Raw genomic sequence first — 20,474 nt, 5'->3', positions numbered from 1 at the left:
AAAAATAACATTTTTCCGACTGTCTTTTCGTTCTTTCTCATTCATGCGCAAACTTTTGCAGCTACTTCAATATAATAGTGTTATGGGGTAAGCTGATGACGTAATTTTGGTGCTTGGTAAAAATGGCACAAGTGAATAACGAGGTAAAAATGACACTTTGACAACAAAAAATTGGGACCGTTCGAGAAATGCGAGCTAAGCTCCCATTCCCTTAGTTTAAAATAGGGGTAAGGGCTTTAGTTTGGAAACACTCGGTTTAGTTAAGTTCAAATTCTGTAGAAGCACCGAAAAAAATTTGTAAGGTTTTATTTAATAATTATTTTATAATAAATATTTATATATAATAATCTGAAGAAAAGTCTAAATAAAATTTTACCGATGCCATATTTACCCAATTTATTTTAAGTTTTGAATATGGAGACTTAATTCAATGATTTAATTGCTGGCGGCCACTGCTTTTCATTATTATTTTTTTTTTCTTTTCTTTTTTACCAGAAAGATTTTTACCTAAAAATAAAAATGTTATACTACAGAAAATTGGCAAAATGGGTTTGCAAATTACAAGTGTCAAGCGTTACAGGATAACAAGAACATATTGGCCGACTTGATAGGATTATGAACTTTGGAATCTCGATAATGGTTTAAAAATAAAAAATAAAATCACCAGTTTCTACCAGTATTTTGTTTTAAAACCATTATCGAGCCTCTAAGTTAAGGATGGCTTCATAAATAATCTGCAGAAACTGAAGAGGGGGGTTCTTTGTTAACTACTGTACTTTCATAGAACAATTTAATAAATATATAAACTTGGGAAATTGAAACACTCGCCGGAAGTTATATTACTGATGAAGTTTAATATCAAGGTCTGAATCTGATCAAACACCGTTTGCTGATAACTTTGAATCGGTTGTTCTTCTGGTTTGTCAATAGTTATGAAATTATCGGCGCATTTGTTTTGCTTTTGTTTGTTTATAGTTTACCCTAATTTGCAATTATAACTTCTTGCTGTAAAAGAAAATTAGCTATTATTAGAGCTTTGGGTATTTATGTATAATAGTAAGGAGCGTGCTGAAATAATGAGGTTATTATTTTGGTTGGTTGTTTTGTTTTACGGCAATCTGGTGATTTTGAAGAACGATTTTTTAATATAGTATATTTGTTTTTTAAGTCGTATTCTATTTAACCCATAGTTGAGATCCTAACAGGTGCTACCACTCCGGGTCAGAGTGGACCTGGGAGCAATGGCAATTAAAGGGTGGCTCCACACTCCCTAAGGCCTGCAAGCTGGGGCCCTCACCATCGGATATAGTTTAAGGTCATATCCAGGACCTTATTATTTTGGAAATCATTTTCTATTAAGAAAAATCACCCCAAAATTTGACTACATAGTTTTGGGTTCAATATTGATGAGGGGCCTATTAGTAGCTGATAGAAATTACAAGATTTCTGAGTAGAAACAAAGAACATAAAACAGAGACACACAATAAATATCATTCCTGGTGACTTCTGATATGTCTAGGGTTATAAATTATGATGAAAGAAAGAGAATAGATATACTAGCAGTTTTATGTTCTTTCTCTCCACCTCCACAAAACTTTTCACATTGGCTCGCTAAAATAATCGCTCAACAGTAGTAGAAAGCATTGTTGACTCTGATTAGCACATATTTAAAAAAAATGCTAGCCCCCACCCCAACCAGTGTAAATGCCTATTAAAAAAAATGAGGAGGGGGACTTAGCCCTATTTTTTACTAAACGAATGGGAGCTTAACCTGCACTTTTCGAACAGTCCTAATTTCCGTTGTCAATGTGCCATTTTTATCTATTTATTCATTTGTGCCATTTTTCCATAAATTCTTTCAGGAATAATGGACTTACCCAGAGACTATAACTATAGCTACATTTATACATTTAACACGTTATTATGTAGCGATTTATGGCACCAGATACCAGTGTGTGATTCAGGGGTCTCCAAACTACGGCCCGCAGACCAGATCTGGCCTGCCAAAGTATTTAATCCGGCCGGCTTTTATTGAAACGTAAAAATATTCAGGAACTGTTTTTTTTTTAGTGGAAATGTATGAAAATAGTTTGGTTTTTCTTCGTGTTCAGAAAATGATTAAAAGAATAAGGTTTGGCAGAACTAGTTTCACTAAAATTCAAAGCTAATCAGCAAAACAGTATAAAACACATCCAAATCTTTTTTTTTTTTTTTTTTTGGTGGTGGTGGTGGTATGCGTAGTTCGAAAAAGTCAGCAACATGGCTGCCCGTTGGAAAACTTTAGAGACCACTGGTCTTGATTGTTATCAACTTGCAAGGTTACAAAACATAGGAGGAAAGAAAAGAAAGGATAAATGTTTGCGATTTAGCGAAAATTTAGCATTAACAATGAAAGTAAGTACTTTTTCTTTTCTAAACATGCACTGATTTGCCATCTGATGACCACCAAGCTAATGAATATTAGTGATCGTTTGGTTACCCTTATTAGCTCACTGTCAGACTGAACGGGAATATGTACAAGTTTGTAAGTGTACATTTATGGTTTCTGAGTTTTAGCCGAGGAAACACGCACACGCACACATACATAAAATAAGACACACACATATATATATATATATATATATATATATATATATATATATATATATATATATATATATATATATATATATATATACATACACACGCACACACACACACACATAACAGACTAACATATCTAGTCAGCATTGTCCGGAGAATAAATAGCAAAATAGAAGAGAAAGAAGAAATGTGTGTAACAGTGTAACACCTTTTATTTTTATTTTTATTTTTTTAATCTCTCTACTCAATTTTCTTTCTCTTGTTATTCTCCTATCTTTCATCTTCCCGCCCTCTTCTTTCTCTCACCCCTCCTCTCTCTCTCTCGCCCCCTTTCTCTTTCTTGTCCCTTTCCCTCTCGTCTCTTTCTCGCCCCTCTCTTTTCCCGTCCCTCCTCTCTCTTTTCTGCCACCCCCTCTCTTTCTCTTTTCTGTCCCCCTCTCTCTCTCTCTCTTTCTATCTTTCTTATCCGCTCCTTTCTACTCTCTCCTGTATTCTCTCTCCCCATTTGTCTGTCTTGTCCCTTTTTCCTTGTATCTCCCCCCCCCTCTCTCTCTCTCTCTCTCTTTCTTAATATTTCACACCAAAGTCGCTCTAAATGTCGACCGCCCTTTAAACAATTTTATTCTTGTTGAACCCGAGCAAAAGTAAAAAAATGAATATTAAAAAAAATTAAAGACAATGCGTGCATAATCTGTCCAAGGCAATGCTGAAAAAAAATATATATATATATATATATATATATATATATATATATATATATATATATATATATAAGCTTGGTGAGTGTGTCTTGTGTAGTTTTGACTTTTACATGATCACACAAGCACACACCTGCACTTTATATAATAGAAGTTTATTCAAAATAAATGAAAGGAAGGGATTGTGACGGTAAATTTCGCACATTCAAAAATTCATCGCTTTGACTCTATGAAGGTGTACACCCAACAATGGCGACCGACTGCGTTATGCGCTGCCAGTTCCTTCGCGTTGTGTCCGTGTGTGTGGCATCATAGAATCATCTCCCGTTAACGTTTTCGTGCCATCGTTAACATGAGCATGCGTTTCAATTCGAACATTAATTCTTCGATGAATTTTAGTTGAAACATATTTTCATATTTATGCAGAATTTGTTTTTTGGGTTTTTTTAAATAAGATTTTTAAGTTAAATTCAAAATTTATGGTATCTTTTATTCATTAAATTGCTAGCTGAAAGTCAAGAATAGTTTTGTTTTTTTGTTTTTTTTAAAAGACCCCCTCCCTCTGTTAAGAATGGGTTTCTTAATAATAAAATTATTTCAGCTCGATTCGTAATTTGTATAAGTGCCGATCTTTTTCTTGAGCGACAATTTACTAAATATGAACTTTCAGTTTTTATTAGTAGCTAACTCTATTACCCTGGCGTTGCCCGGGAATCTTTATTTTCATGCTTTCTTTTTGCACATTACGATGCTGTTTTTTTTTTTTTTCTGTTCTTTGCTTTTTTTTTTTTGTTTTTTTAGTTTTTTTTTTTTTTAAGGGTAGTGGGGGTATATAACTATTTAAAAAAAATAAAGAAATGAAAAGGCTGTTGAATTTTTAAATTACTGTTGAACCAAATTGTTATAAAACTATAAACTGTTTTAAAGGTAATGTTTCCATCTCTATTCATCATCTATCATTGGATGTAAATAAACTCCAAAACTTTCAAACACGTGAAGATGATTCCGAAAAGTCCCGAAGTAATTTTTTAATGCTTTTTTTGCAACTATTAACAAAATATTAAAATGGCTGAGTGTTTACGATGAAGCAAATGTTTTCTGCTCAAGGCGATAATTATACCAGGCCTGGCAAACATACGACTGGGATCCACATGTCCACTCTAAAATTACTATTAAATGATAATTAGGAAGAAAAGTTTTGGTAAGAAATTTCCTAGTAACGTTCAGTAATTAGTAACTAATATACATACTATTTTTAAAATGTTATTATCCATTGGCACGTGTTTCGTCGTCTACGACTCATCAGAGTGGCTGAATCTATCGAGATTCGAAATCGGAACCTCATGGTAAGAAGCCTAAACTCTAACCATTGGACCACCTCGTACGACTGTTTGGATATATTACGATTAACGTAGATGTTATTTTATTTGTTTTTGTTTTTGCGATGCGTTTTGAATAAATTCAATTATTTATACGAAAGTACATTTTTAGCTAAATGTGAGTTGGAAATAATTTTCCCTTTGACGGGAAATATATTGTTTTTAAAATATAATTATCCACTGACACGTGTTATGAGGAGGGGTGGTTCAAAAAGTAATGCTTCTTATTTTTTATTCTGCCTAGATGAATCAGAGTGGATTGCAAATTGCATTGTTATGATGACTGAACTTGTGTATTCATGACCTGAAATTTTCATCTTTCTGTTGAAGATATTGACGGTGTGAGACCTTAAGAAAGTAATCCGTGTCATGGACGTGTATTAGAAAAAGAGATGCGTTATTGAATTCCTCCATGCAAAAAAATTCAATCGACCAACATTCACCGGCGCCTGTTGAACGTTTACGGGGCTGATGCAGTTGATGTCAGCACAGTTAGATGTTCGTCGATTTCAGAGAGGCGACAGAGATGTGAGTGACAAAGCACGCTCCGAACGCCCATGCACAACCACCACCTCATCGCAGGGAAAAGTGCATTGAGAAATGTGATTATGTAGAAAAATAAAATTCGGGAGCACAAAAGATCGCTTATTTTAATGGTACCACTCCCGTCTTCGTAGCTATTCAACTTTTTTTTTTTTAGTTAAAAAGATAGGATGTATTACTTTTGAAACGAGCGTCGTATTATTGGAAGCAGCTTGATTATTGATTTATTTCCATAATATCAAACATCAGTTAAGCCATTGCATATATGTCCAATGGCTAAAATAATACCCATTGCTAGTAGATTCATTTTTTTTTTTTTTTTTTTTTTGCTTGAATGACAAGGGTTGCTTTATTAGATCTGCTGAGAGATGAACCTATCAGGTTATAAATGCATAAGTTAAGACATCATAACAAAGCAATTTTCAATTCCCTCTGATCCACACAGGTAGAATTTAAAAAAAAAAAAAAAAAAAGAATTTATTGAACAAATAAAATAAAGGTGGTGGAGGAGGAGGAGGAGGAGGAGGAAGATACCAAAGAAAAAGAAAGTAAAAAGAAAAAAGTGTAAAAGAAGGAGAAGGTAGTTGGGAGAAGGAGAAGACGAATAGGTAGAAAACAAGGTTTGGGAAAGAGGAGAGAAGTAAGAGTATGTTGGTGGAAGAGGAGGAAGAGCATAAAAAAGGTAGAAAAAGAAGGGGGGAAGGGGGTAATATGAAGAAAGTTGCGGAAGAAGGAGGTGAGAAAAAAGAAGACTTAATAATAATTTGAATTTATAAACAATGGAACGATTTTTTCTTTTTTTTCTTTTCTTTTTGTCGCTTTGGATAAATTGAAGCATCAGTTAGTTTTGATAATTTAACAAACTGAGTTTTATTCATGCTTGTAAAAGAACTTCCGATTTTGCTAACATCCGGATATTTACACCTAATTGGTTAGGGGTAGAATTCGCTTTTTTACGGTGTCGGGGTTGATTTAGTGAAAAGTGTTAATCTACAATAATACTAAACATTTCATGGTTCATTTATTGAACAAATAATATAAAGGAAGCATTAGTGTCAGAAGGCATTCATTAAAAAAATATTCAAACCGAAAATGATTTTCAATACACTATGTCAATAATAAATCCTTCTTTACCCATGTTAAGAATCATATCCAAATGGAGCCATTCTTAATTTGCCACATCTGGACAGGAGCTGCTAGAAAGAACTTGTTCTGCCTCGATAGAGTTTAAAATAGACTTCGCAGCCTCGTAGGAGATGTCCTTTTCTCTTCCCTGCAACCTCTATCTCACAGAAGAGATGTTGCGAGTTTGTCTCTGCTTTATTGTTATTTTCATGGCAAGTGCTCAACTGAGCTTCAATCTATGCCCCACCTCGTCAAATTTTCACAAACACCGTCTAGCTGAAAACACTATCAATAATTCCCCCCACTCTTTATCTGTGCCTAAACCTAAACGTAGATTCCATGAACAAAGCTTCTTTCTTAGAACTGCACGCCTGTGGAATTGTCTTCCGTTTTCCTGCTTTCCAGCTGACTACAATATGGTTGTTCTTGATGAGCCGTTGAGCCGTTGCACTTAAGTTAACAAATTTACCGAATTTCCATTACTAACGATTACTATATTGTCCAATTAACTACTGTACACCCTTAACTCTTATCCTCGAGTGATCTCTGGGCTTGATAAGTGGTTATGCCTATGTAAAAAAAAAAAAAAAAAAAAAAAAAGAGATAAACACTGCGTTTTAAATTAATCGTCTGGCAGTCATCGCTTCAGCATTTTCCATCTATCTACATAACCTGCTGGAAGATACCGACGCAAAGTTTCTGGAAGATGGATTCTAAACCGAATAAGTACCCTCGGTTTTTATTCCCTCAATAAAACAAAAGCGTTGTTTTGTTTTTCTACATGCCTAGTACAAAGCGGAATTTTTATGAATAGAGCTCCTTTGCAAGGACTTCCCATCCATCGAGCACATTAACACGAAACTGTGTTCATACAGATTTCAAATCCAAGCCCAGCATATTCCTATCACCAACTGCCCTCAAAAGTCTTAAAACGGTTCATTTCATCAATCTCAATTCTCTCATAAGGCTCTTCATCCCACGGCTGACAATTATTCCATTTGAATAACTTTTCTCCTCGAGTGGCTTTAATAATGACATATTAAAATAAATATTCAATTAGATATCTAAGTAAAAATAAAATAAAGTAAACAGCTTACTCTCTTTCATAACATCGTGCCCCCCCCCTCACTTTTTGAATTTCGAACGACTTTTTCCGTTTCTGAAATGGAACAAGGTCATACATTTCATTACATCAAAAATATATTTTCAAATATTTGTACTGGTGTTTTCTTTCCTTAATTTCATTCATCCAAAGGAAGTTTGGCAATAAAGACGAAACGTTGATGAACACCTACCTTGATTTGTTCTTTTTTATCTCTCTCTCTCTCTCTCTCTCTCTATATATATATATATATATATATATATATATATATATATATATATATATATATATATATATATATGTGTGTGTGTGTGTGCATACACACACATATATACTAGACTTCCCGTGACCCGTTGGGTCAATATCTTATAGCTAGCTATGGAATAGTACGTATACAGAATTAATGTATAAACGAGCAAAAATTGAAGTCACGCGCACGCGAAAACAAACGTGGCGACTAGTAAAAACAATACGCAATTTTGTGCGCGCAAAAATTGAACATATTTGCTTTGTTTTTTTTTTTTTGTTTTTTTAAACAATTCCAATTTGCAATGGAAAATACAAATACAATAATCGTAAATACATGATTTTGAGTCAAAAACCATAGTTTTTTTTTTTACATCAAGTTCTAGTTTTAATCACACATAACTTGGTAAAGATATTTTTTTAAAAATATGTAGGCGCATCTGAACAATCAGCAGTCTCTTACAATTTTTTTCTTTTCATCTTTTTTCAATTATTTTTGAGGATTATTAGGCATTAAGCTACCAAATTATAAAAAAAAGATTTTTTAATTCAATATTTAAAGATCAGTTTCACATACAATGGTTTAGTAAATCGATCCCCTATTTTCAGAACAGATTTACAGCCCCGATTTGACGTTGGCTCTTCACCCATCATTATTATTTTGCTGTTTTTTTGTTTTTTTATGACGTTTCATTTTAAGAAAAGTTCGGTCTGACCCCCCCCCCCGTCGTCATTATTTTCATTTATTTATTTTTATTTATTTATTTACGACTTTTTAAAAGGTGTTTTTGCATTAAAGTTAAAACATAAAAAATATTGTTGACCTTGTGTATGCTTTAAATAGCAGCAGTGGCTTTTGATATCGGCGGCCATAAAATAGTTAAGCAAATGAATTTTTTGAAACGGGAAGTCACAAAATGGATGGACGGTTTGAACGTTCAAGCAAGCAAGCTGATCTGAGTTTTATAATATATATTTGTTTGATTAAAAATCCGATAGTATGCGTAAACGCTTACTTTCTTAACTGGTCTTATAATTTTGACCAGGACTATATATATATATATATAACAAATGAAGGCTCGTCGGAAAACTAATAACCTTAATTATGTAGTGAGCTGTGTGACATTTGCCCTGAAGCTTGCACATTAAGGGAATCATCCAGAGCCTATTTTTGGCATTGTTTACAGCCATAAAATGTTGTTTTCCTAGTTTTGTATATGAATGGCAAAATATCTGCTATTTCCCCAAAAAACTTGCTGCTATGATTTCAAATGATCTGAAATAACAGAAAGGAGAGATTTAATTCGAAATATTTCTCATATGTTATATCTCCCTCTTTTGTTGTCATACATAAAGTATATTTTACAGTGTATAAGGATTATTTGATACTGGAGATATTCATAATCGTACCCTATTGTCAAAAGAGGGGAAATATAATATATGAGAAATATTTGGAATCAAGTCTCCCCTTGCTGTTATTTCAGATCATTTGAAACCATAGCAGCAGTTTTGGGGGAAGTATATATTACGCGCATCATTTTAAGAAATTGAAATTGCGCCCTCTTCAAAAAATTAAGAAATTTAGCGCAAATACATTATGGCTTACGGTCGTAAAATACTTTTTGATTGTTTACTATGTATGCCCGCCAACTTGGCATTATAGGCACTTAATTTCCCTCAATTCTTGTATTAATTGTCGGTGACCCTGAGGTAAGATCCTAGCCTACAAAGTTAAGGATGGCTTTGTGACTGGGTTCGAATCTCCCGACCAGTAGTAATTATAACTTTTTGCACTGATGATTATAAGCATGAAACACTAATGTTTGTATGTATAAAAATAATAGTTAATTTGTTAAAAAATATTTTATATCTTAGTGTATGAAAAAAAACAAAAGAAAAACAAATTAAACACAGGAATATATCAGCAGAAGCGAGAGCATTACAGGTTTCGTTCAGACAAACGGACGTTTTCAGAAAAACACATTCGTCAGAGGGAGAAACATTTTACACACAAGTTTGCAAGTTTGTCTTTGCAAACTGCACTCTCCTCAAAACCAAATACTCTCTCCCACGCTCCGAATGCATCGAGAGTGCTATAAACCTTAAACTTAGATCTTATTTCTTAAGCAAACATCTAGCAAAACTCCAAAAATGCAATATACCTCGCCACTGCATAACAAAACACAGATCCCCGTTGACGTACTACTATTTTTACTACGTTTTACCCCCAGGTTTCATAATTTCCTTTTATTCATTTTTTTTTTATCCCCCCTTCTCCCATCTTTGTCTTCGTCGCTCATGCTCGATAATTCTCTTTATTTTTTTTTTTTTTTCAAATAATTATACACATGTCCAATAATATCCCGTTGTTTATATTTTTCCTTACATGTTTTGCCGTTATTTCAATAACTTCAAAATCTTCATTTTTTGTAAGACGTCCGTTGATTCGAACAAAACATGTAAAGCTCTCGTTTTTGATAATTTATTTCTGCGTTTAATTTGTTTTTCATTTTGTCTTTTTTTTTTCATACATCCTGTCTCCATAGAATTTTGTTTTGATATATCGTGTATTTTATTCTTTCTCTGTCTCACACACACACACACACACGGCATAATCATGTTGACACACCATTTCTCATTAGATCATCAAAGGCCAGTACCAAATGGGTGATGATTTGGGAATACTAGGCGCTGCATGTATTGTGCTGGAACATAGAAATTTTAGAGATATGCACTCTCAGTCTTTAAGATATGCATCTAGAAGAAAAAAAAACTCTGTAAAACTTGGTCTCCTGTCTGCTCGGTTTGTGGCAATCATTTGCGCCGACTGAGTCCAGCAGTTGTTTGAAAAAAATTAGGATCATTCTACACAAATCTGTCACAATACAAACAATCGTCTGCATGGATTTCGTAGTTGCCTGAACATTCTACATTGGTATTCAAGACAAAGTTTTTCAGTTAGTGGATCAGTTCATTTCTCCATCTGCTCAGAGTCATGGCTTGTGTTCAACTGTAACTCTCGAACCTCTCTCGGGAGACTTCCAAGCCGCCAACTCTCCCAAATTGGATACCGTACTCAACTCGTAACTTTCATCAACCGTTACGTTCAAGACTATCCCCAACTCTTTCTAACTGTCGTAAACTGTCCTAAAATTCATTGCCATGCTTTGACCATTAATCTCACCACAGCTTCCTTTTGTCTTTCTTGGTGAGCAACTTATAAATTGTCTTAAGAATTTATTTCCTCTGTTTTTTTTTTTCTATTTCTTCTTTTCTTTTTAACACTTGCGGAGAGCACAGTATCACACTATATGCTCTAAAAATTCAACCATGCGCGGATAATAGAGAGCAACATCACAATCTGTTTGTTAGTTCTTTTCTTTAACCAAACATGTATTTCGAAATTGTTTGTGTCCATCTCAAAGGCTGTAAAATAAAAGTTTTAGATCTTATACTACTACGCCCATTGAAGAGTGTAGCTTTATTACTTCTTCATACGCAGTTCTTATTGTGCTGCCATTTTTATTAATACATTCAATGTCTGCGAATACATTTCCTCTCCCAACTAATTTATCGGTGAAGTAGTAAGGTAGCCACAATTCTAGAGTAGTGGTTCCCAGCCTTTTGGAGCCATGGTCCACCTCATCTCTCAATACACACATTATGTGGTGATATATAATTCTTAACATTTTCGTAGAAACCTAAACGCTGTAAACAAAGCTTAAAAACAATATGGTTTCTATTAAAAAGGAATTTTTGGTATTATCTATATAATATCGTAACTATGTCGGGTTGATACTTGTCGCAATCTTACCTCATGGGACAAATTAATGTAACTAGTTCGTCTCCAGTCCCTAAATGCAGTGGCTAACCCTAAGTCCTTGTTGCTACACTTCTATCTTCGTCCAGTGATGGACCCTTCAAACTGTAGCCAGACACTTGTTACTGGAACTGCCCCACTGATGCTCAGAGCACACAAAACGTGCACAATGTTAAGGCTGTGTTGCAATACCTTTAATGGGTTGGTTGGCCATTTGTCATCAGACGCTGTGGTTAAGTTCTCTCCATAGGTACTCAAGTGAATGGCTAGTATATCGCTTCTCTCCATGCAGTCTGGGATGGTTGTTGTGTCGGCACTGTAAATAACTTTGATTATTAAATTGCTTCGATTTGAAAACAGTGATAACTCAGATAATCTCTTATAAACGAGAATAATTACTCGTAGAATATTTTAGTGTACACTTTGTGCAAAGGAAAGTTAGTTTTTTGGGTTCTTAATGGTTTCGAGATGCAGAATTTTTTTCAACTTAGATTCGTTCAGATGGTTTCTCAGTCAGAGGAGAAAAAGCTTTTGGGCTGAAAAAATCTGTACATACTCTTCGACGGCCAGCAAGCAAGTTCTTTTTTACATCTTCCAACCCAACAAGTTTTTTTTCGATTTGTGATTTTCCCTTCTCTCTAAGCCAGATTACCAGTTCTTCCTCTGTGGTTTGGAGATTATCATTTCTCCCTCTGATCTCTTTCTTTTCTCTTTTCTTTCTTTTTCGGAATCTCTCTCTCTCTCTCTCTCTCTCTCTCTCTCTCTCTCTCTCTCTCTCTCTCTCTCTCTCTCTCTCTCTCTCTCTCTCTCTCTCTCTCTCTCTCTCAGTATCTTTCTATCTCGTTTTTTCTCTTAACAATCAAATTCGATTATGAACCTTCCTGGGTGGGTCTCTGCTTGGTACAGGACAACATTGCTTACCTCGATATTTCCATGTATGTCAAGGTAGACCCCACGGTGCCAAATGTCCACTTCATGAGAAATTACTTTTTTCTACAATACCACAATAAAAACATATTCTATCATTTCTACGAAATATAGGCTTGCTTAAATCTCGTATCAAACACCCCACACAACCCTTATGAGCAAAGTAATTTGATACTTCCCGGCGCTTGCAAAAATGTTACAATGTTCTACTTGTTCTTCCCTTGGCTATTTCGTGCGTTACGCTTTGAAAAGGGCCAAATACAATTTCTGAAGGCCAAACTGCTTCGAAAAGGTCAAATTCGCTTTAAAAGAGCCAATCTGACAACTCTGGAAAGAATATGAGAGACCTCCCTTTTATGTAGCCTCGATTTCAAATATCATTATAATAATATATGATCACTGTTTTAAGTGTGTAAGAAAGGAACTCGTAGTAATTTTGATGTGCAGCATTTCATTATCAAAGGAAAAAGTCAACATAACCTTACATAAAAAGGGAACATTCGAAAGAAACCGGGGAAAAAAGAACATTATCTGCCAAAATGTTCGAAAAATAACTTTAAAAAATGCCACAGAAACTATGGAATGCTTCAGACTGCTTTGGGAGTTGCATGATCGAGCATCAGTTTTTGAGTGGCATAAGAAATTCAAGGAAGGCAGGGAGTCTGTGAAGTATAATGAGCGGTGTGAGAGGAGTAGGGAAATCGGAACACCAGAGTTGATTGGCCAAATAAAGAATTTCATGAATAAGGACCGTATGTGTCTATAGAGACAATAACTGCACAGTTTGATGTCAGTGTTCATGAAGAAGATGCGAAAGATTTGTGCGATGTTTGTCCTAAGGGTGTTCAAAGAAGATCAAAAAGAAAGCCGTTGTCATGACAGCAGGAAGATGGTCGAGCTGATTTATTCAGATCCTGCACTTTCTGATGCTCTAGTGGCCTGTGATGAAAACTGTATCTACTCAGAAACCAAGGAACATTTCAAGAAGACCAGACAGAGAAAATCCACCCAGAAACTTATGATGATCCCTTTTTTAAACAGCATGATCTACATGCACTGGGTTTACTGGACAGTCAAAAAGGAATATTATGTTGAGGTTTTAAGGGAGTTCAGGAAGAGATTCCATCGGAAGAAGCCAGCATTCTTCAAATCGGGTCAGTGGTATTTCCATTAGGACAATGCACCAGTCAACAACTCCATCCTTGTCACCTATTTGACCAAGATAGGCATCAAGGGAGTTCATCACCTTCCCTATTATCCAGATCTTGCACCCTGTAACTGTTGGTTATTCCCTAAGCTCAAGGAAACCCTTACAGACTGTTGTTATGCAAGAATTGATGAGGGTCATTGACACGTTCACAAAAGAGAACTTCCATGGGGCCTCCCAGAAGTTGTTGGAACAGTACAACAAGTGCATTGCAGTAGGGGGAGATTACTTCGAAGGAAACTAGAGTTTCAAGTGTGCACTATCGATAACAGTGTCCATACGAAAAAAGTCAGAAAAATTATCAAAGGCACCTCGTATATAAAGTTTGGACTCATTTATATCTCTATAAGTACTTGTCTCAGCAAAATTTGAATGAGATTTTCTTAAGCAGCATAGTCGAAAACCTACAAAAGTCGTCATTCTAAAGAAAATCATGGAGGTCGACCTAATGTACAAATTTACCCCCCCCCCCAAAAAAAAAGAAAGTAAATGTGCGCGCAACGCGAGAATCAGTTCGTAAAAGAAAATTAAATAAAATACTCTACAGAATTCAAAATTGGTGAAAACACAAGTATATAACAAATAATTGTTTCCCTATGTAATGGAATTTATGTTAAAACTAGCGTAGGTAATCGATGTAAAAAATCAGTAATTGTGCATAAAACCAGAGCCTTACTTTCAAACACGCCGGCAACGTCTGTCAATCGAGTTATGGAAGCACAAAATGGATACAATACTTCCGCTATTCTTCAAAACTGCTTACTTATATATTTGGGCAAAATATTAAGATATTTTTTGTTAATATATTTTTTCAAACATATTTACGTTTTTTTTTTTTTTTTTTTTTTTTTTTTGTTTTTTTTTAAATATAGTTACGTTTTTTTTTTAATAAACTTTATTTAAATATACTTTATTTAAGCCTGCGCTATCTATTACGATAATCGCCGATGAAAAAAAAAACAAAAAAAAACGTTTCGGTAATATCATCTACTGGATTTGTACTTATTATGTTGTTCGAATTTAATGTTTTTAACAGAAGTGAAATATTCACATTTTAAAACTGTTATACTATTTTCTGTTGCACATTCACATTTTTGAAACTCCTAACACTAAAAAAAATATGTGACACGTTTATTTTATTTTCATATTCATGTAAATAAATATATTTTTAAAATATCTAACCAGATTGACAAAATATATAGCATTAACTTACATAAACATAGTTATTTGAAAAGATATGCGATTAAAAAGTAAAAAATAAATTGATAAAAGAAGTTTACGTATTTTTATACATTTTTGTTATAAAATTGGTGAAAAAAATAAACATAGAGTATAGTTAACTATAAAAATTGTTTAACAGTTTCAAAATGTGAATATTTCACATATGTTAAATAAACATTAACTTCAAACAACATAAGTACGAATCCAGTAGATGATATTGTCGAAACATTTATCTTTTAAATCGACGACAATCGTAAAAGATTGTGCGGGTTTAAATAAAGTATATTAAAATAAAGTGCATTAAAAAAACGTAACTATGCTTCAAAAATATCATTAAATACTGGAACAAATGTACAAAACGAATGAGCGAGCGAGCGGAAATGTTTGCTGTTTTTTCTTTGGCATCGGCGTGAAATTTTTTTCTTCTTCTTCGGCATGAAAAGAAATGTAAAAAGCGAGAGAGATAGAGAGAGAGAGTTGGGAAGAATATATACATAGGGAGGGAAAGAGAGAGAGGATATACAAACTGGTGTAGATATGGTTGACGCCGTAAAATGTAAGAAAATGAATGTCGCAATTTGCTCAGAGAGCAAAAGGAGGTATCATTGCGTCACCATATTTGAATGATACATTAGCGTTCGTTTAGCATGCGAACACCGTTAATCCGTAATATGGGAATGGTCAGAGCTTAGCCAATCATGAGCTGAATTAGTTTGAAGAGACTTTTTTGTTTTTTAATCGGAAAAGGAAAAGATTATGTCATGTCTATGAGTTTATAATCCAGTTACGATCATTGTTGACTGCGGGCGATAGAACTTGATATTTAGAGAGAAAAATAGGAACTACTTCCTCTAAAGATAGTTGCGATTATGATGATTTTGCTCCTAGGATGAAATGTGAGATTTTATCATAATGAATAAATGTGTCTAAAATGTCGTTCTAAAGTTACATATGATAGTGGCTAACAGTTTAGACATAATAAATTTGTATGTAGCATCTGTTGTTGCAAATCTACGGTACCTTGGTCCAGAGGGGAATTTCTGCAATCAAAATATTATATATGGAGATAGAATAAAACGGGGAAAGCTTATTTAATTAGAATAACAAAAATAAATTAAAAGAAATCATTACGTTCATCGTGATCCGTAGTTTGGTGAAAATGAGCGCCATTTCTGTTTACATTTTCAACGGGACATTTATTTTATTTGCATACTGTAAATTGCTTTTTTAGTTTATTATTTATTTATTTACATTGCTATAATTCGTTATCTTACGAGTTTAATTTACTAATTATCGTTGAATTAGCATCAGATAACTAATAATTATTTTTCCAGAGATTTTTAAAGTTGATTTATTCGAACTTGAAATTCGAACAAAATGCTGTATTTTTTTTTTGTTTTTTTGTTTTGTTTTTTTTTTTCAACATTTTTCACAGTATTTTTTTTTCTTTTTAATACGTAAATATACTTTTTTTTTCAGCGAATAACTTTGGTTTGTTATCTTTCAAACACAATCAAAATTTAGACGTAAACTAAAACAATAATTATGATAAACCTCTTTTAAGAAGCATAGAGGTAATTTTTTTCAATTATCTTTGCCCGTATCTAAAGATATATATACAGGGTGGAACAATAAAATTGTGGCCCTAGAAAAGACGATATGATTCCATTTCCGTTTGATGAAAACTGGTTTTCTTTTTCTTTCCTTTTTTTTTTTTTTGTTGTTGTTCAGACAATCTACTAGTTAACCAGTTATGTACAAATCCCAAGAGTTATAGAAGCTTTCTATCATGTCTGAAAATGGCACCATGTTCAACGAGCGAGCTCGGAGATGCGCCGCTGTACACCTCATGCTCTCTGCCGATCTAAGTTATGACAACAGAACCATTGCCAGCACCCTCAAAATGCAAATCCGGACGGTTCAACGCTTGAGGACACAGATCAATGACGTTTCCGGCCACGGTTATGATATTTGGCGTGATTTCATGTCAACTTACATCTTCAAAGTCGGCTTGAAAGTCAATATCAAAGTGTACCTGGACGTGCTGAAGAAGGTGCGAGTAGGTCCGAGCGCCGCCCCACAAGTTTCTAGAGACTCTGGCTTGCCTTTAGAAAGAGTGCTACGCCTTTGTACCCTTCTCTCGATGCTCCTCCTCCCCCGACCTGAACCTCCACGATTACATCATTTGGTCATACGTCAAGAACATCATCAACATGACCTCCCACAACATCAAAGCCAACCTGATCGCCGGCATCCGCCGAGTATTCGTGGAGCTCCTACCGGCGCTTGTGGAAAAGGTATGCTCCCAGTTCCGGTCCCGTTTCGAGGTAGTGATTGAGGCTGGAGGCGGCTACATTGAATAGATGTCAGCTCTAGTACATAATCAAATTAGCTGAATTGATTTTTTTAAATAAGTTTTAAAATAAAGCTGTATTGTTTTCTTTAGGGCGACACATTTATCGTTCCACCATATATATATATATATATATATATATATATATATATATATATATATATATATATGTGTGTGTGTGTGTGTGTGTGTGTGTGTGTGTGTGTGTGCACGTAATAATATTTAATAATAAAAATATGTATACAGCCATGCTGAAATGCTGTGGCATAGCGAAACTGATTATATTGTTAAATATATGTACACTCTCTCTCTCTCTCTCTCTCTCTCTCTCTCTCTCTCTCTCTCTCTCTCTCTCTCTCTCTCTCTCTCTCTCTGACTAGAAAGATGGTATTGCCCGTTTGGAATTTCTACTCCATTAAACGTTGTTTGCGCTTCTTATTCGCCTCACATTTTGTTTCACAATCTTTGGCACAACGAAGAAACAAAACTGACTGTTGTATCTGTCTGTTACATAAGTATGTGTCACCCCAGCGGCCCAGCGCGCGTACTACGTTTATTTGAAGACTGGCGGGAGGGGGGGGGGGGTATGAAAAGATTTCTGTCGTTTTTCTTATAACAAGCTATGTTTATAGTGATGAGAAGCGTCCTCTGTGGAAGAGATTTGAACCGTGAATCTTGGGGGCGTTATTCAAACGATTAAACCTGAAAATCATATCCTTTTCTCCCTTTCTACTCTACGCCTTCGTCTGCACTTCAAGTTTTTGACGTGAGCGCGTTTGAGAGGCAAATTCACATTTTTTTTTTTTTTTAATTGTATTATTTCATTTTACCGAGACCCCCTAAAATTATACCGTTACTGACGTCATAAACATAGAGGGGTGAGGTTAAGAGGGTAGGTGGCTGTGTGGCTATTTCCTCTTCGCTTGATATACATAAGTAGACGCGTAAGTGTCGGGACGCAACACACTCGTCCTCCTCCAAAAGTTGATCTGAAAATTGTTGTTAATTGTTGTTAAGAGAAATCCAAATTTAATTTTACAAGTTTTTACATTTTTGTAAAGAAAATTTTTGATAAAGTTATTGGGCCCACGAGTCCATTAAGGTATGACTTCACGCCAAAGCTATAATTATTTTCTCACGCTAATGTTATAAACTCTTTAAGTCCGGCAATATGGGCTTTCGGTGGTTGATTAGCCAAGTTGGTCGACTGATGCTGACGTCACGTGGAAACTTAAAATTGCGAAATGCGAATGTAGGAACGAAATGCGTTTTAATGAGGTACGGACAAAAATGGTGAAATAAAGGTAGGGGAAGATTTTTTTTTTTTTTTTTTTTTTTACATTTTCACCCCAAACAAGGCACATTGCCACTTTAATGTAGGGGGCTACTATCAAGGGAAACATCTACTGGGGTACTATGTAGGGATTAGGGCAGCGAGATGTTGGTTCACGTTGCACTTGAACTTATGCATGTCAGTACAGTTGGGGAAGCAGTGACCTGGAATGGAATTCCAAAGTCTAGCAGTTCTGGGGAAGAAACTACTGGAGTAGAAGGATCTTTTACATCTAGGGATCTCTACAGTGTGGGGGTGGGATTGTGTAGCTTGTCGGGTCTGTCGAGGGTGTTCACGTCGTGGGGGCACAAGTGCTTGCAGTTCTTCAGAGCATTCACCATTATAATACTTGTAGAACAGGCAGAGGGATGCAACGTTTCGACGATGGGACAGAGGCTGAAGTTTTGATGCCAGTTTAGGGCCTATCAGATTTGCGACTCTCTTTTGAACCCTGTCAAGGAGCGAGAGACCAGTAGCCGATGCACCGGCCCAAATGTGACAGCAATACTCCATACATGGGCGAATAGTGGCCTTATAGAGGTACATGATACTTTCGGGTGTTAGAAGTTTTCTAGCACGGTAGAGAGAGCCCACCTTCCTCGCAGCGGCCCTGGCAATGCCCTCGATGTAATTGTTCCAGCTCATGTTTCCTGTGAACGTTAGGCCAAGGAGCTTGAAAGACGTACTCTCAGCTAAAGAGTTGTTGGCCATTGCTATAGGTGGTAGAGAAGGTTTCTTGTAATTATTGAATGAAACCAGTTTTGTCTTGGTGGCATTGAACGTTACCATCCATTTTTGTCCCCATTCCACTACTGATTTGAGGTCATCCTCTAGTGTTTCTGCCATTACTTTAGATATATGTTCATTTGTTTTCCTGTCGTGCCTGCTATAGAGTGTGGTGTCATCAGCATATATACCCATCTCAGAGGCAGTTTTGTCGGGGAGGTCATTTATGAATATCAGGAACAGCAGAGGACCAAGGATAGATCCCTGGGGCACTCCCGCATTTATATTATATTGTTTAGACGTACGACCGTCGAGGACAACCTGGATTTTTCTCTTATCTAAGAAGGATTTAATTATGTTAAGTATTCTACCAGTGATACCGTAAGATCTAATCTTCCTGAGGAGACCCTCATGCCATACCCTGTCAAAAGCCTTAGATATATCTAGAGCTACCGCTCTGCCCTCTCCCGCTTTGTCCAGTGAATGGTATATGCGTTCAGAGATTACAGTGAGGATGTCTGCCGTGGAACGGGCTTGTCTAAATCCATATTGATGGTCGGTCAGAAGTTTAGCATCTGTAAGGTGCTGGACTAGAGCATGGTTAATTAAGGTCTCAAATATTTTGGCAAAAAGTGGGAGGAGGCTAATAGGGCGATAATTTAATGGGTCAGTTCTTTCGCCAGAATTCTTGAATACTGGTACAACAGAAGCAGTTTTCCAACAGCTCGGAAAGCAAGATTCATTAAGGCATTTGTTGTAGAGTTTGGAGAGAACTGGAGCTACTTCGGCTGAGCACTTTTTTAATAGCACAGCTGGGATGAGGTCGGGTCCACATGCTTTGGAAGTGTCAAGGTTTTTTATGATAGCATGCACCTGAGCAGGGGTGATTTCCAGATCGTCTAGCGTGGCGTCTGTCCGCATAGGAAAGTCAGGTAGGGGGTGGTTTAGAGGGTCCAGTGTAGAGTTGGAGGCAAACCGACTGGCAAGATAGTTTTGAAAGCCGATTTACCATTTTTTTTTTTTTTTTTAACGTTTGCAATACTTTTTGATTGTATTTGAAAGATTAAAGACTAAAGATAATTTCCAAAAAGAAAAAAATATATATTTGTACACGTGTAAAAAAAAAAAAAAAAAAAAAAAAAAAAAAAAAAAAGTTATGAAAAATGTTTTCACGGCGAGCTAACTAATTCAGCTAAATTTGGAAATTAAAT

At 35.4% G+C, this 20,474-nt stretch overlaps 1 long non-coding RNA gene across 1 annotated transcript in view; it reads left to right on the top strand.

Moving 5' to 3' along the window:
• The first annotated feature begins 2,249 nt into the window (after window positions 1–2,249).
• The window catches only part of LOC145279694 (uncharacterized), a 109,960-nt gene continuing 91,735 nt past the window's right edge, over window positions 2,250–20,474 (top strand). The window contains exon 1 of the long non-coding RNA XR_013868431.1: window positions 2,250–2,394. This is a non-coding gene — a long non-coding RNA (uncharacterized LOC145279694). The remainder of the gene's footprint in view (window positions 2,395–20,474) is intronic.

The sequence above is a fragment of the Euprymna scolopes genome, chromosome 7 (genome assembly GCF_053919585.1).
Source record: "Euprymna scolopes isolate OS-2025 chromosome 7, ASM5391958v1, whole genome shotgun sequence".
Classification (NCBI taxonomy): Eukaryota; Metazoa; Mollusca; class Cephalopoda; order Sepiida; family Sepiolidae; genus Euprymna; species Euprymna scolopes.
This window is presented reverse-complemented; position numbering and strand designations above follow the sequence as displayed.